The sequence below is a fragment of the Cyrtonyx montezumae genome, unplaced genomic scaffold (genome assembly GCF_038088225.1).
Source record: "Cyrtonyx montezumae isolate F1298 unplaced genomic scaffold, pur_monq_1.0 scaffold_8, whole genome shotgun sequence".
NCBI classification, from domain to species: Eukaryota; Metazoa; Chordata; class Aves; order Galliformes; family Odontophoridae; genus Cyrtonyx; species Cyrtonyx montezumae.
Window position 1 is genome coordinate 39506011 of NW_027072089.1, and position 17105 is coordinate 39523115.

The window sequence follows — 17105 nt, forward strand, 5'->3', positions numbered from 1 at the left end:
CTATTTTTGTGTCTATAAAACAACTAAAGGATTTCACTGCATCAGTGGGATTCGCTTAGCAGAGTGTTTAGATGAAAAGATTTGCTATTTTTGTATGATCTGCTTTGGAACTTTGCACAGCAGTGTTGGAGATCCTGGTGTAGTTTTGTCATCAGCATCTGCCTGAATGGCACAGGAACTCAATTGCCTTCCTTGTGCAGAAGGGAGGCTGCACCATGAAGCAATGAACAAAGAAAGTTAAACCTAAAAATGTCCCTTCATTTCTGAACACACGTTCTGTCTAAATGCCCACAAGGAGACTTGCTACCCCAGGAGACCTGTTGTCTGCAGGTTTAGCTGCAGGTCTCACCTATGGCTTCACACTCCCCTGTATGCCACTGCAGGGCATGGTGGGCATCATGGGTAACCCTGTGCTTGTACTCCACAGTGCACCATGGCGGCCATTTCACAGCACCCCAGAATGGCTGAGGCTGGCAGGGCCCTCTGGGTCCACCAGGCCCAACGCCCGCTGCAGCAGGGACACCACAGCAGGGGCCCAGGCCCACGTCCAGGCGGCTGCCGAGGGTTTCTGAGGAGACTGTTCTATTCAGATGTCGACATCAATGTTAAGGATCTCAGCTGCAGAAACATCCTTTTTTTTTTTTTTTGTGTCTCTGTAGTAGATTTTGTTTTACCTAGTGGACAGGAGTTTGGGTCACATAAGTTCCCAACTTCAAGGGGTGCCTGTATCAGCTTAAACATCTGTTTCTGGCCAGTGAAATTAAACTTGTTGGCTTTGTGTAACTTGGGTACCACGTTCCACCAATGATGCTGGATATAGCAGCACCCAAACCAAAACAGTTTTAAAAATGAACATTTGCCACATCCCTAAAACTAGGTGCTTGTTAGTTATTCCTTAACAAAACTTGCTCTGCAGCTCACATATGGATTACTGTTTAGCAAGTAATGACTCCAAATTGAGAAAGAAAAGGGCAAAGCAACACATTTGTGCCTTAACTTTCTTTCAAACACAGAAGCATCTAAACATGCAGCTGTGACCCGGTCAGGGCTGCCCTGACACAGAAAAGGCCGCTGCACTCACAGAGGTTGGTGAATTATCTGTCCCTGAAAAGCTCAAGGGAAACACATCCATCTTCAGCCACACTTTCCTTGCAGGGAGAAATGATGACTTTTAGTTTTTTTTAAGAGCTCTTTACATTTAATGTTTAATCACTGATGGAATAGTTGCAGTTAGTCCATGGGACATAATCTCAGTGTAATTTATTACCAAAGGCTTTTTCCTGAACTCCTTCGACCCTGCAACCTCCCTGATGTTAATCCAGTGCAGGGTCATGGCTGTGGAGGGAATATGGCTCTTCCACTTTCATTCTTCATAGCTGTAATTAATTATTTTAATCATTTTCATCAGTGAGTACAGCTAAAGTAAGGAGGAACAAAAGGGATGTCAGTCTCTCTAATGCAAAACTGATTTAGATGCTCTTCCATGAGCACTAAGCTCTTACACAAGACACAATCTATAGGAGAAGCTGATTCTTCTTGCAAATTCATACACTGAAGCCATCTCTTTGAGTAAAAAAAACTTAGTATTTCCACTTATAGATGTTGTCCTCTTTCTTCATTTACTACTTCATTAACTACAGGAAGAGATTCCTGATTTGTTATTTCTTTTTACTGTAGCCAACACGCACAATATATTTTCCATTAAAACAAATGGGAAGATTTCGAATTAACAGACCATGTTATAATATGCAGCTGCAGCTTTTCTTTTGGAAATACATGAAAAAATATCTCAAGAAAAGTAATATCACTTCCTAAAAGTCACAGTTAGTCTGGTTAAATTGTCAGTCAGTGGATAATGTTGGAAGATGTTATTTTTTCCTCTCATACATTATTTCCATCTAAGTTGGAATAAAGATTTCCAGTTTCTGTTAAGAGTGTAGCTTTACATGCTGCTGGATCCCACAGAGCATACAGCACTTCAAAACACACATGGCCTCATTAAAAACAGCACCTCTACTACTTCTCCCTTATAATAACTGTGGTACACACAGACCAGAGCTTCAAGAGGGAAGGAAGGTCCAAAGGCTTTACTTTTATTATGTCATGTACAGTACTCCTAGGGAAGTTCTCCCTGCTGAAACCTTGAGGAAAAAAATATCTGGAAACTAATGAATAGTAAGGTATTAGATTGTTCTCTTGGATTCACGCAGCCCGTTTTACAAGGCATGTGTGGAAGAGAAGGGATATGATATATCAACTGTCATTCTTAATATTTTATAGTGAAGCATCAATCAGCAGGGGGGTAATTCTGACATGTCTGACTCAAGGGCATGCTGATTTCATCACCTTTTACGCGATATTGCTCAAAGGTAGGTATGAACAGAGCAGTTCTGGGGCCATGCAGGATATAATCATTTGCTTCTGCTGCTGTCCCAGTGTGTAATTTCTAGCAGAGCCAAAGCAAGACTTTTTGGTGCAGTCTTCCCTTCACGCATTTTACCTAACATGCTTTCCACGGGGAAGAACAGCATTAAGTGGTAATTACTGCAGTCCTGTCTCAATGTTAAAAATTAGATTCTGAGCTCTATCTACATATTCGCCCACTCTGCAAATATCCCAGGAGAGCAATCCCTCTTACCTAACCTTACTGTGGCCCTGATATACCATACTACTGCTATGAATGAATGAGTTTTAAGAGCACGTTTAATTTAAGGGGTACTGCCATGAGGCCAGGCCCAAGTGTAGCCTTTTAAAATGGTTCCTTCTAGGGTGGGGGATGTCTCACAGTGAAACATTCAGATAGATGGTGGTGAGAAATGTATTCATTTCCCAGTGAATCAGCAACACTCGAAGAAACAGACACTCTAGGCAAGTTCTTTATTGGGGGTTATGCAACAGCTGCTGCCAGTTAAGGTCCTTTACAAGAGAGCTTCCTAAGCCTGCACTTCCTATTAGGCCACACCTAAGTGCTTTTTTGACTATGATGCTTTCTTGAATGAGTGCCAAATACCTGATTTACACAGATATGCCCACAGCTGTTTTGGGCCATCTTTTCCAATTCATTTTTGACCTTAAGCTTTCAGGATTTGGGCATATTCTCAATCATTTTGCAGAAGATGTTTTTGTCAGTGAGAGCCTGGCTAATTAAGTTGCTTCTCCACTGAAACCGGGGTGGCTAAATCTTTCAAATGAGAAAGATTTTAATAAGGCCTTCTGCTGCTTTCCCAGTGCTGCAGGATTTCTGGATTGGATTGTCATTGCCCATGTCAGGAAAGAAGCAAACCCCTCAAGATTAGTTTAATCTTTGTCATCTTATGAGAGACATGCTTGCAGCAGTTTATTGACAGTCTGCTTGAACTATGTTGTAAAGATGGTAGCAGTGTAAAAAGGAGATAAGTCCCCTAAAAATAGTGAGACAGAGTTCTATATCCATGGATAGGGACAGCCCTCAGCTGCTGGGATCTGCCAGGTGACAATTAAGGCAATGCACTACAGGAGTGAGGAATGGCAATGTGAGGCTGAAAGTCTCCTTCCCTTGGAAGCTTCACCTATGTGGAGGTGGGACCACAGCCATGTGTGTGGGACTGAAGCAGATGGCTGAGCAGACAGTGTCTGTGGCACCTCACAGAGCAAACAGTATCTAACAGAGTGTGAATCTTTCCCCCATACCCCTAACACACCACTGTGGTTACTGAGTTGCCTGAGGAAAAGCAGCAAAGATCTGACAAAATGGTTGCTAATTGCCATTGGGTGCCATTGTGCAAGGTCTCCCCACCCTCCACAGGTGTCCCCCAAACTCTATAAGTCAGGAAATCTCCTGTTTTGAAGAGCCAGACTTGCTCTTATTACAACTGGAAGAAGTTCTGCTCCCTGAGGGAATAATTACAAAGCTGAGTTGAAGCTCATGTTGAACACATTTTGCCTTTAGAGTGCTTTCCTTTGCATCAGGCCATCTGACTTGAAGGGTGATGTTGTGCACATCTCACTGTAACAGAGGCTGGAGAGCGCCATTGCTGTCCTTATCACTGTCAGGAACAGAAGCAGTGAAATGAGGGGTAAAGTGAGGAACCACCTAATCTCAAAAAAAACAAACCTTTTTTCCTTGTAGGCTGAGGTTGTTTAGGGTAATCAGAGCAGCAAGAAGCATTATGGTACCCAGATACAAAGTGACACTCCTCATTTAGCATAGTGGGTCAAAATGGTTTATGACATCTGACATTGGTATTTCTAAATAAGGAATCCCAAGTAGCTAAAAATCTCCTGTTTTAGTATTACCATAGAAACAAGCCGTGTGAGAAGTAAATGAACTGTGTTTGCAGAGCTGGATCAGTTCTCTGTGAACCTGTAAAGAGTAAAACTAACAACAGAGGAAGAGTCCAGGGGGCTGAACGTCCTAGTCAGCACAGCACTGAAAACCCCATCATTGTTCACCCTGCCACCACGTGTTTCTTTGTTCTCCAAGAAATTAATTCCGCATGCTATCCATGTATGCACATTTGGCTTTGTCACATAATAGTGTGAAACAGTAGAACAAAAATTAACACATTTTCCTATTAGGCTGTAGATCTTCTGTGAGTGATTCACTGAAGATTTTTTTCTATAACAGGTAAATTTGTTAAATATTACATTTGAGAATGCATATCCAAACCAGTAACTGTTCATCCATTACAGTAGACAAATAAACTAATGACGAGTGGCTAAACCATTTCCCAGAGGACTTAACAGCTCTAACAATAAGCAACAGCGACTCTCTCTCCACAAGTAGGTAAATTTTTAAGTTAAACATAATATGCGAGGAATAGCCATAAAAGAAAATCAGGAAGAAGTAACAGGCTCCTGAGCAAATACAACCATTACTGAACTTAAAAAGCTCTCTGCTTCTCATTTGCATAAAATTATAATATTCATACCATTCCAGTAACACAAGAAAGAAGAGAAAGTCTTTCGTGACCTCCTGATAGGCATTATGCCTTCAAAGTTTGATTGGAAACCCAGGTGTGCTGCTTGTGTACTGGCAACTCATACCAGTACAGGTCAAGTGATTTCAGTAACAAAGTGACAGTAATTAAACAGATAAAAACACGCATTGACATAAACTATAAAAGTAGTTCTGCTCATATGGGATATAAGATAAATTTTAATATTGAAAGTATATTTTAGTTATTAGATAGGTTTAAGTGGTCATGATAGTAGTTGGACTAGGTGATCTTAGAGGGCTTTTCCAGCCTTAATGATTCTGTGATTCGATAATTATCCTTGGAACAAGCAGAGGGAAATCCTGGTGAATCTGACAGCCACATTACAGATCTGAGCTGAAACCTCCATCTCACTACATCCTATGTAGAAGGGCTGGCATCCCCAGCTTTTAGTGACAGCAGAAAATGAGCAGAGCTTTTCAAATAAACTGAGAAGAATCAGCCAGCTCCAAGCCTGTGGAGTTTCAGTAAGAACTAATCTCCCAGAAATGAAAACCCAATTCACCAAGTCTTGGTTAAGCTTACTTCAAAAATAATCAGCTGTCCAACATCCTGATATTGGAGGAGGCACCTAAAAAGCTTGAGAATTTTGTTAGGATTTGGCACACAAATCTGTTGTCCCCTATTCTCAAATAGCCTGCAATCTCTCATGATGGTAATAAGGAAAGTCAGATTATCCTCATCTCTTACAACCATCGTTCTGTTTTTAATTATTTATTTGCAGGCAAAGAAATAAAACTCTTCTGTGATACTACTTGTTGGGTTGGAGGTTCCAATGTGACTATAGCTGTTGTGGAGACAGAATGTACATTGTAGCCTCAAACCAGACAGGAACAAAAAAAACAACATAGCAAATGTTTTTTTAGTTGTTGGGATGTGATGCTTTGGGCTTGTAATAAAGGACATCTTCTGCGCTGAAGAGGAGAATTGTCTGGGAGCAAAGCCAGGAGTGGCAGCGGTAGGAGGAAGGAAGAGGAGAACCACACAGCTATGTTTGTTACAAATTGTCCAGAAAGGGGCTGATTGTAAGGATTTAGTTAAACAAATAGTACTCACAGCTCTCTGTGCCACAGATGCCCTGATACTAATGAGGCTCGGTAGAAAGATGCATAATAACAATAGCTGTTGCTTTTTACTGCTCCATGTGCTTTGTGAGAAGTAAACATTAAAAAAACAAAACAAAGCACATGACAAAATAAAACTTCCCAAACCATCCTCCCCATCTGACCCTATTATGTTTTAAAAAACAGCTGTCCACAAAAGGAAGGGCCATGAAGTGCAAGCATTTTAAGGAAGATAAGACTCATCCTGGCCTGAGATGCTGTTCCAGGGCTGAAGCAGGCTACCTGTCCTTTACAAAGTACTCGTTTGTTCTCCCTCTGCCCTGCAGCTCCCTACGTGTTTAAAACAGCCAACAACCCAAGAGAGAAGCATAGGTCACATATGTCTGTCATTGGCAGGCTCTTGATGCACTTGAGATTAGGAAGCAGGGCTGACACAAACCCCAAGAAAGGAACTCTGCATACTACTTCAGGGGCTGGTTCAAAACAGAGCAGCAAAGTCTGGGGTTTGGCAACTAAAGGATCCAGATTCTACCTCAGCTAGCCACAGCAGTGGTGGTAAACGATTGCAGATATCAATTGCAAGGTCATTGTACAGACTTCACCAGCACACACAGAGCAAGAGCACTGCTGTGCAGTGGTACATCGCTAGGCTGACTTAAATCAATCTTACAATCAGATCTACCAAAGCATTCAAAGACCTTTTCAGTAATTGGAGCTACTCCATGACAAATCTCAGCTTTTGGCATGGAAGAAATTTAACTGTACGGATGTGCTGAAAAGTTAGTGAAAACATTCTGGAAAAGAATCTGTATTTTTTCACTTTTCCTAGCTCTTACATTTGAATTGAAAGGTCAAGGCTGAACCAGGAACATTTCATTTAGAAATGTGGGAATATTATCAAGGTTTGTCGAGCTGTTGTTCAGAAAACATAAGATGGAGCACCTAGCAGGTAGGTCACCTAGCTAGGCTGACCTACCATTGACACGTCAGACTGGCATTTCTGACATTTTGAACATTCCCATAAGGCTTACAATTTCTAAAACAGGTGTAGAGATTCTCTGACAAGTGCATGTTCTTTAATTATGGAAGTGAAGTCATAAAGGCAATTAAAATGCTTATACAGCACCACATAAAATAGATGTTGTGTTTTCTCCCCTCTACTGCTAAGGGGCCTGCAGTGCTACTTCCATTCTTGGCATTGTTAACTTTTGCCACTTTCATTATGAGTTGTACACTGTTATTTATTATGACATGATATACAGTGCATCCAGATTTGTTTTCTCTCTGTAGGGTGAATAAACTGAAAGAATAGAATCCACATAAAACAATAGAGGTAGATAATATATTTCGTATGGCTTATCTGAATGGTATACAGACAACCAGTAAATAAAGAAAGGCTCACCTGTTGCTGATGGTTGAGGCTCACCCAGGACTCCACAGGGGAGGGATCTCCCACAAGAAATCCTTCCCCAGTGCTGGTCAGCCCTTAAGTGGGGTCTGGGAGAGGTGCAGCCAGACTCCACCCCTTCCGGTCACACAGTGCATTGCCTTCACCTGTGCTCCTGTGGCTGACTCAGTGCTCACCTCAGGTGATACATCAGTGGTTCAGGCCATGATTCAACAGTTCCTATACGCTCTCCCACACTTGCTGCTGGAAGAGTTTAACAGCAGAGGGAGAGTTGCACAGGGAAGCCACCAGGAAGATGAAGGACGTGGCAGTTTTGCTCCATTTGTGATGCATAGATGTTCTTTACGTCCAGTGGATAAGGCAAATGGGGGCATATGACAAGTACCTTTATTACATCCTTCATGGCACTGACAAGGTCATTTGGGAGTGATTGTTTGCTCTCTCCCAGAGACGAAGAAATTGGGATGAAACGTGCAGTTTTTGGTGTCAGACTGAGAAAAAACACAAGAGCAAACACGCTCTTTGCCCAACAGGTATCTAAATTATGGATCTCACTGCCACAGAATGTTATGGATCCAAAAGGCTTCATAGAGTTAAAACTGACTAAATACTTTAGCAGAAGAAAAATCCTCAGGGGCTATTGAACACAAAAATGCCATTTCTGGTCCAGGCATTTTCTGAGCTGCAGTAGCAGAAGGCTGATAACTGTATTAGGAGAATGTCACTACATTGCTGCCTATTTTTATATTCTTTCCTAAATATGTAGTATTTGCTACTGCCAGGGACAGGATTCTGGGCTAGCTGGACGTTGAATCTGATCCAGTGTATCTGTTCTTGTGATCTTACATTAACTGTCAGTAGGAGAAAAAAAAGGGGGAGACGTTTTAGCATTCAGGACTTTAAAACATTGAATTTGCATTTTTGGTTCTCAGAGCCAAGTAAAAAGATCTCTAATCTTGTGGATTTCAAACCAGTATCATGATTTCTGAGTGATTTGGGTTTCCCAAATGGGACAATAGTTACTATTAAATCAGTACTGTGATATGCCAAAAGAGTCCATAAAGAGATGGTTCATAATAAACATATTCACAACTGTTTTCTGACAATCTTGAAGTAAAATTGATTGCATCACCCTGATTTGCAAATAAGCCTTTGACAGCATTATAAAACAGTGCTTATTTTTCCACGTGTTTTTCTTCAAAGGTACTGAGATTCAACAGAGTCTCCTTGAGAGTTTTAAAATTTGTCCAGAACCTCCCTCTGCTAATTGTCCTATTTGTGTTTGTGCATTATCAAGTGTAACTTCACATGAGTAAAATTAAAACATTCTAATTAAAAGATTAGGAATTTCATTCGTTTCGCAGTAGCTCCGAATCCAAGGGAGAACCACTGAATAATATTGTTACAGCAAACTGCAATATGGTACTGCATTCAGTATTATTTTTCCCTCCTCTTTCATTTGAAACTCTGATTAATAAGTCATATTCACAGGGGTCAGAAGGGGGAAAAGAAAAAAGAGATTATTGCTGAAAATTATCAGGCTGGATGGGAAGCAGAACTAATCTCTTTCATTATCTCCCCTGGCCACGATGAGATATGGTCTAGAGTTCATGGTTCGTTCCTCATAACCAGTGAGGCAGAATGCAATGTAATGAAAATTGATCTATAGAACATATTCAATTAGTGAAATATGAGAAAAGGAATTACTTCAGAAGTAAGTGAAAATTGAGAGGGTATACCACCACCAGCAGACAGACAGACAGACAAGCATTGTTTTTCTCTCTGGAAAAGCAGAAGGGATAAATATAGGACTAAATTCACAAAGCAGAATTCACTGCTTGACCTACATCTAGATCTCACGCAGTTCAACTATAGAAATAGAAAGGAAAAAATACCACCCCAACCCTCAACACACACATTTATGACTGTGTTCTTTCATTAATTATCAGAAGACAGCATTTTGGAAAAGTGAACAATGGCTTCACTGCTAAGAATACTCTGTTGCAGCAAAATATGCCTTCAAGTCTTTGCTTTTTCTTCAACTTCTCTCTCTTAAGCCAAGTCAAACCAATAATGTTCTTTTTCTTCCATATTTTTTTGTTTGTAAAATGCGGGTAGAATATACTAGAGTGAGAATTAGTGTAATGCAGAGAGCATTGGGCAACAGGTTTAAAACAGCTTAAAAATATGTTGCATTCCCTCTTATCTGAAATTTGGATCCCTTATGTGGTCACTTGTATGTTCTCAGCAAAGCAGTAACGAATCATCTTTCCATCTGTGCAGGCTCGCTCCTGTGGTACAGAAGAAAAATAACTTCTGTTGTTGAGATGAGCAATGAGAGAACATGGAGCAAATCAGGATAAGCAAACACCCAAGGCTACAGCCGTACAGCGTTTGAAAGCATGCACAGGCTGAAACGGGTTCATGCAAAACATTTATGGGCTAATTTAGAAAGGGAAATCATAAACAACTGAGTCTGTTTGTAGATGGCAACAGCACGAGCCCCAGAAGTCCCAGAGCCAGGATCAGCTCTCATTGCTGTGGTTGACCTGCTGGCCCAGTGAGGGCCTATAGGGCCTGAGCTGCTGCCCCAACCTGCATGGAGGTTGGAGTGGAAAGAGGCCTGTAGGAGAGGAGAGGAATAGAGGGCACACAGCAGTGGTGAAGGTAACACCATTTTCATCCTCTTTTGAGATCTGCAGGCATTTGCTCATTTTCCTCCTTTGTGTATGAAGTCAGAAGATTTTGTATTCTTCCATCCCCCAAACAGAAGAAAAGCAGTGTACTTTCTTTAACAGAGCGTGTGAACCAAATTTCTAGGATGAAAACACTTCACACAGTAGTACAGCTCCTAAAGAGGGCTGTTCCTGTTTTGTGCCAAGGTGAATTTGGTCCAAAGATCTCAGACTTGGGCTGAGCCTTTCCTTTGTTGTCATGCTCCTGTCCAACAAAAATCAGCCAGCAGCCAAGGGACTGAAAGACTGCCCTTCCCTTTCATGCTCTCTGAAGGGGAGAAATCTCATCTGTCAGCCACAGAGATGGGGCCCATCAGTAGCAGAGGACAGCCAAGCACATAGTCTCAGGCACTGCAGCTCTAAGACCAGGCACCCTGCGACTTACAGTCTTTGCCAGAGAGATGTAATATGATATATAGTTTGGTGAGAAAGAGTAGAGAGCTAAAAATGCTGCAGTGGATGAGATGCTTTCTCAGTGGCCCCCACACTTGTAGGTGTAAACTAGTGTACCTTTTCCACCCCTAGATATTGCAGAAGCATCCAAAGGAATATTTTTTTGATCAAAAGCACAGGTTTTCATTAATCCAATATGAAGCTGAACACTAAAGAAACCTGGATGATTTAAGCCATCTCTGCGTTGTTGAGGTGACCAGTGCTTGTTGATTCATGATTCACATGCCTTGAGAACACATCCCTTGTGGAAGTCAGTGGGGGACCTTCCTTCACATTCAGTCAGCCATGAGACTACCACTGAAACACACTGATACGTGGCAGGTTGTAACTGTTCCTTGTAGAAACAGTGATGGCTGAAAGTATGCCAGTGTATTAATATCCTACATTATTTACAGACTTGCTCGCTAGGCCAAGTTAAACATTCAGCAACTGAGTCACCTCAATTTGAACTTTTCTCTCTTGCCTTGAAATTTCACTTTGTGTTCTCACGGTATCTACCGCACTGCTGTGTTTGTTCAATTTGCTGTGTGTCTCAGATTAACCTACAGTTCTGTCTTTTTCACAGTTAAACACAGCATCATTGACAAATGTGTGCTTCCACGCCCAGCATTACTCACTCTCAGAAGAATGACTAGAAGAGCTCAGAGGCCAAAAGAAGCAGTGCTGGGCCTATTTTCTGATTTGTTTTTATTCAGAATATTTCCATGGATTCTCTTTCACTTGCAAAACTAACGTCATCTGAGAATTTTTCATGAACAAAAACCAAAAGTGACAGAATCATCTTCAGTTTTGAAAGGGAAGATGCTCGACGTAAGCACTAAGGCATGCTCACAGTGCAGGGGTATGCTCAGCTTTTCCACCACCAGTGGGATGCAGAGGGCAGCTGGGGACAGTCTGACTTTCTCAACAAAACCCTCCAAATCCATGTCGTGATTGTACCCCAGTTTTCAGTCAAGTTTGGATTCCTACTGTATCTTGCAAGAACGCATGGTGGGGATCTTCTGTTTCACCCACCACTTCCGATCTGAACGTCTTCCCTGGAAATCCCTGCTGGACTTCTATGTCTGTATTTGTGTTGCAGAACCCAGAAGCACTTCTGAACCTTTGGAGGTTTGATTTTTTTTGGAATCCAGCTGTACTGTGACACCTATCCAATCTGAGCCCTGGAAACAGAAGTTTTTCCTCTCTCCCACCGCAGCAATGGTGGAACCAAGTGTGTACTTGGTTCAGAGGGTTTTTCATCCCCTACAGTTTCTAATCTGGACAAACAGATTTTGCCTGTGCAAAGAGAGAAGATGGCAGACACCCTTTAGATACTACACTCTGTTGTTTATACTTGAATTATATTGCAGGAAAAGTGAAATGCTCCATCTTGTCAATGGGTGTCAATGTTGGTGTACACGGAGATTTGGTGACATACACATAGGTTCATAGGTTCATAAGGTTGGAAAGGACCTACAAGATCATCTAGTCCAACCATCCTCCTATCACTATCTCTACCCAACTACTAAATCAAATCCCTTAGCACCTCATCTAAACGCTTCTTGAACAGTGCTAGGGATGGTGCCTCAACCACCTCCCTAGGCAGGCCATTCCAGTGCCTGACCACTCTTTCAGAGAAAAAATGTTTCCTCAGGTCTAATCTAAATCTTCCCCGGTGCAACTTGTGGCTATTCCCTCTCGTCCTGTCATTATTTATCAGGGAGAAGAGGCCCACCCCCTCCTCACCACAACCCCCCTTCAGGAAGTGGTAGAGTGCAATAAGGTCTTCTCTGAGCCTCCTCTTCTCCAGACTGAACAATCCCAGCTCCCTCAGCTGCTCCTCATAAGACTTGTGCTCCAGACCCCTCACCAGTTTTGTTGCCCTTCTCTGAACACGCTCCAGGGCCTCAATGTCCTTCTTGGAGTGAGGGGCCCAAAACTGAACACAGTACTCGAGGTGCGGCCGCACCAGAGCTGAGTACAGGGGGATGATCACCTCCCTGCTCCTGCTGGCTACACTATTTCTAATACAGGCCAGGATGCTGTTGGCCTTCTTGGCCACCTGGGCACACTGCCGGCTCATGTTGAGCCGAGCATCAACCAACACCCCCAGGTCCTTTTCCTCTCTACATTCTTCAAGCCATTCTGCCCCAAGCCTATAGCATTGCATGGGGTTATTGTGGCCAAAGTGCAGGACCCGGCACTTGGTCTTATTGAACCTCATCCCATTGAGCTCAGCCCAGCTGTTCAGCCTATCCAAATCCCTCTGAAGGGCCTCCCTACCCTCAGGCAGTTTGACACATCCTCCCAACTTGGTGTCATCTGCAAACTTACTGAGGGTACACTCAATCCCCTCGTCTAGGTCATCAATAAAGATATTAAACAAGATGGGCCCCAAAATTGACCCTTGGGGGACACCACTCGTAACAGGACGCCAGCTGGACTTAACTCCATTAACCACTACCTGCTGGGCACGGCCCTCCAGCCAGTTCTCCACCCAGAGAAGAGTGAACCTGTCCACACCATGGGCTGCCAGTTTCCTCAGGAGAATACTGTGGGAAACCGTGTCAAAGGCCTTGCTGAAGTCCAGGTAGACTACACCAACAGCCTTTCCCTCATCTACCTGTCTGGTCACCCAGTCATAGAAGGAGATGAGGTTGGACAAGCATGACCTGCCCCTGGTGAACCCGTGCTGGCTGGGTCTGATCCTCTTGTTGCCATGCACGTGTCGTGTGATCTCCCTCAAGATCATCTGCTCCATAACTTTCCCTGATACCGAGGTCGGGCTGACAGGCCTGTAGTTCCCTGGGTCTTCCTTACGGCCTTTCTTGTAGATGGGAGTCACATTGGCAAGCCTCCAATCTTGTGGGACCTCTCCAGATAACCAGGAATGCTGATAGATGGCAGAAAGTGGCTCGGCAATGACCTCTGCCAGCTCCCTCAGCACCCTTGGGTGGATCCCATCTGGCCCCATGGACTTGTGGCAGTTCAGATGGAGGAGTAGATCTCTGACCGTCTCTGCTTGGATCACAGGGGGTGCATTATGCACCCCGTCCCGGACTTCCAGGTCAGGGCAAGCACCCTGTGGACAACTGCTCTGCCTATTAAAGACAGATGTGAAGAAGGCATTGAGAACCTCAGCCTTTTCCTTATCATCTGTGGTTACATTCCCTGCCTCGTCAAGTAAAGGAGAGAAATTCTCCTTAGTTTTTCTCCTGCTGTTAATATATTTGTAAAAGGGTTTCCTGTTCTCCTTTACAGCAGTAGCCAGTCTAAGTTCAAGCTGGGCTTTAGCATTTCTAACTTTCTTCCTGCAAATCTTGGCCAGTTCTCTGTAGTCACCCCAAGTAGCCTGTCCCATCTTCCAGAGGACATAGACTCTCTTTTTCTCTCAGAGTCTCAACAAAAGATCCCGGTTCATCCACACTGGTCTTTTTCTCCTCCGGCTCGACTTACGGGACTCCAGGCCAGCCTGCTCCTGTGCCTTTAAGATTTCCATCTTGAGGAGCATCCAGGCTTCCTGGACCCCTTTACCCCTCAGGAGCGAGTCCCAAGGGACCCTTGCAACAAGCATCCTGAACAGGTCAAAGTCTGCCCTCTGGAAGTCCAAGGTAGCAGTTTTGCTAGTCACCCTCTTGATGTCACCCAGAATAGCAAACTCCATGGTCACTCTGGCCAAGACAATCTCCAACCTTCACATCTCCTACTAGTCCTTCCCTGTTAGTGAAAAGTAGGTCTAGCAAGACATCTCCTCTGGTAGGCTCTTGCACCAGCTGTGTCAGGAAGCAATCATCCACGCATTCTAGAAATCTCATGGACTGCTTCCTCTGCGCAGTATTACCAGCATACCCCCCAGAAAACCAGCACCAAAAGTAGGAATAGCCCTTGCTGATAAATATCTAGGCTTTTGAAAAACTTTTACCTTGCTCAATAAATCTTATCATCCTCCGAGGTTATCACTGTGGATTGGGATCATTCCATCAGAGTATCTGACTGAGATGGATGGTGAGACCCCAGGAGCCCGGCAGACAGTAGCAGGAACTGTAGCTGCAGCTGGGGGCAAAGCCTCACCTTGCTCAAGTCGAGAGCAAAACTCATCTGGCACAGGCAAGGATTTGCCCAGAACATTTTCTCAAGGCTTTTTTTTTTTTTTTTGAGTGCACAAGTACGTACTTTCTACCTTCAGTCTGGTACACAACTGGGGCAGAAGAGTACATTTTTAACTTCAAAGACTTTTTAACCCTTATCTCTCTCCATCATCACTGTTTGTCTGTCACCAAGTAGGAGAAATATCCCTTTGTACTGTATGGCATGGATATATTTTTCCTTACTATATATATTACGATACAGTACAGGAGAAAAAAAAAAGAAACAGTCCAAAAACATCACACTATTACAAAAATACAGAAAAAGATAATTATGATAACAAGATCTTTCAAAAGAAGATTTAATTTGTCTGTTAATGTCATGTGCCAAAAATTCCATATTTTTTACCAAAAGATTTACACCTCCTACGAGCTCAGAATGTTTCCAGACCCAGAAATGAGCAACAAAGCCATCTACCCTGCCACAGAAACTCTGATCTCTGCGTCACAGGCAGCAGCTAGAGCTGCATAGTATGAAATGCATCAGAATGAGAAGCTGAGGTTCAGTGTAATACCTTCTCTATAAGCAGAACTGAGTATCTCGATTAATGAAAGTTTTCATCTCTACTTCTTCACCTGTGAAACAGAGCTAATGCTGCTGGTTCACCTCTGCAGATAGCACTGTGCACTCTTTGAACTGAAAGCAATTGCTGCACGAAGAAAACAATCTCAAATCCAGAAGGAAGGAGGAGTATTCAGGTCTCCCAAATGCACCTCTCATGAAAGAAGAGCTAAGGAGCCCAGGAGAAGCTCTCTCTCTTTTTTTTTTTTTTAAAGTGACTTGCCAAATTTCCTTCTCACTGCCTTTTGTCCCTGCAGGAAGAGACCTGAAAGTTAATGGTTGCCCAGCAGTGAGGAAAGTTATGCTTTGCTCCTGTCTGCCTGCTCACAGCCCCATTTACACACGGCTCACACTGGAACAGGAGGAGGGGAGCGGTGTTTTCTCCACTAATTTTCCTCCCTAGGGTGGGTAATGATTTCTCAGAGCTAATATGCCCTGACAGATGCACTCACACTGGTGGCTGCACTCTGCATCTTTGCTGGCCAATTGGGGTCACGGCTGGGAAAGCCGATCTCTTAATCATCACATCTGATAGATGTGTCCTACTGTAAATCGACAGTTGTTGGAGGTGTCGGTATTGACCATGGCTGCTCCCATTCACACTGGAGACAGGCTTTCCATGGGACTCATTCAGCCAGAGACCAGGGCAGATGAGACAGCACAACTGTTTAACCATTAACTTCTATGTCTGTGTAGGTATATTACGGCATTTGATGTTTTTGGCAGGTAGGTAATTGGCGGACACTAAGGCCCACACAGTGCTGGATGTCACACCCATGGACAGAGTGGAATGTTACATGGCATGAGCAGACTTTATATAAAAAAATGAAGTAGTTTCTGGTGATGATAGGAATGGATCAGTTTAGATAAGAGTCATAGCACTGAGGTTAACGAGGCAGCAGGGGCTCAAGGCCTTAGCCTGGGCTGTTGGGTGTGCTGCACCGTCCGTCCTCTTAGCAGTGTGATAATCATGGAACCATGCCTGAGAACGCAGAGCCAGAAAGACAGCATTTATGTTCCTGGAGCAAATTAATACTAGAAAGTGTTTTCCCCTACAAACAGGCCCCGAGAGATTGATCTAATTAATTAGCTTTCAGTCGCACAACCCCGACCCTCTGCATCCGAGTCACCCAGCAGAGCGGCTGAGAGCAGGGGCCAAAACAAGCAGCACTGCGCCGGGAGAGCAGGGCTGGGGCTGTGCCCAGTGCCCCTCCTGAGAGCACTAAGCACGGGGTGCAGGTGGCAGCAGCTCCCTGGGGACAGCTTGAGGGAATGAGACCTGAGAGCAAACAGAAGGGCAGCTGGCACTGCGAGGCAGTCATATATTTCTACTGCGATTCTGCGAGAAACATGGAAATCTTTGCATTGGATAGTGTGAGTTGTAGGCTGGCTGAGAAAAACGACCAACCTTTGGAGCAGTCCAAGTGAACAGCTGCCTTCTGTTGTGGCAGCTTTCCCTGCGTTACTCCTCTTTCTGGGGAAACAGGGTCTGATGTGGTGACAAAAGGTTGGTCAGAGCAGGGCAGCTACGCTGTTCCTACTGACTATACACTAGAAGCACACTTTGGGAGTCTGTGTAAAGGCCTGAAACACCAGGGTCTGTTTGGATGAGTTCTGTTTGGATAAATTCTGTTTGATGTGAGATCTGAAGGGGAAAATGTGGCTGTCCTGCTCATCTTACCCAGTGACCCCCACTCCGCAGAGGCAAAGGCAGAGGTCTCGCAGCAGGGTCAGGGCCTGCCCACTGCCGACATCATAAGGCAGCAATATTCCCCCCCAA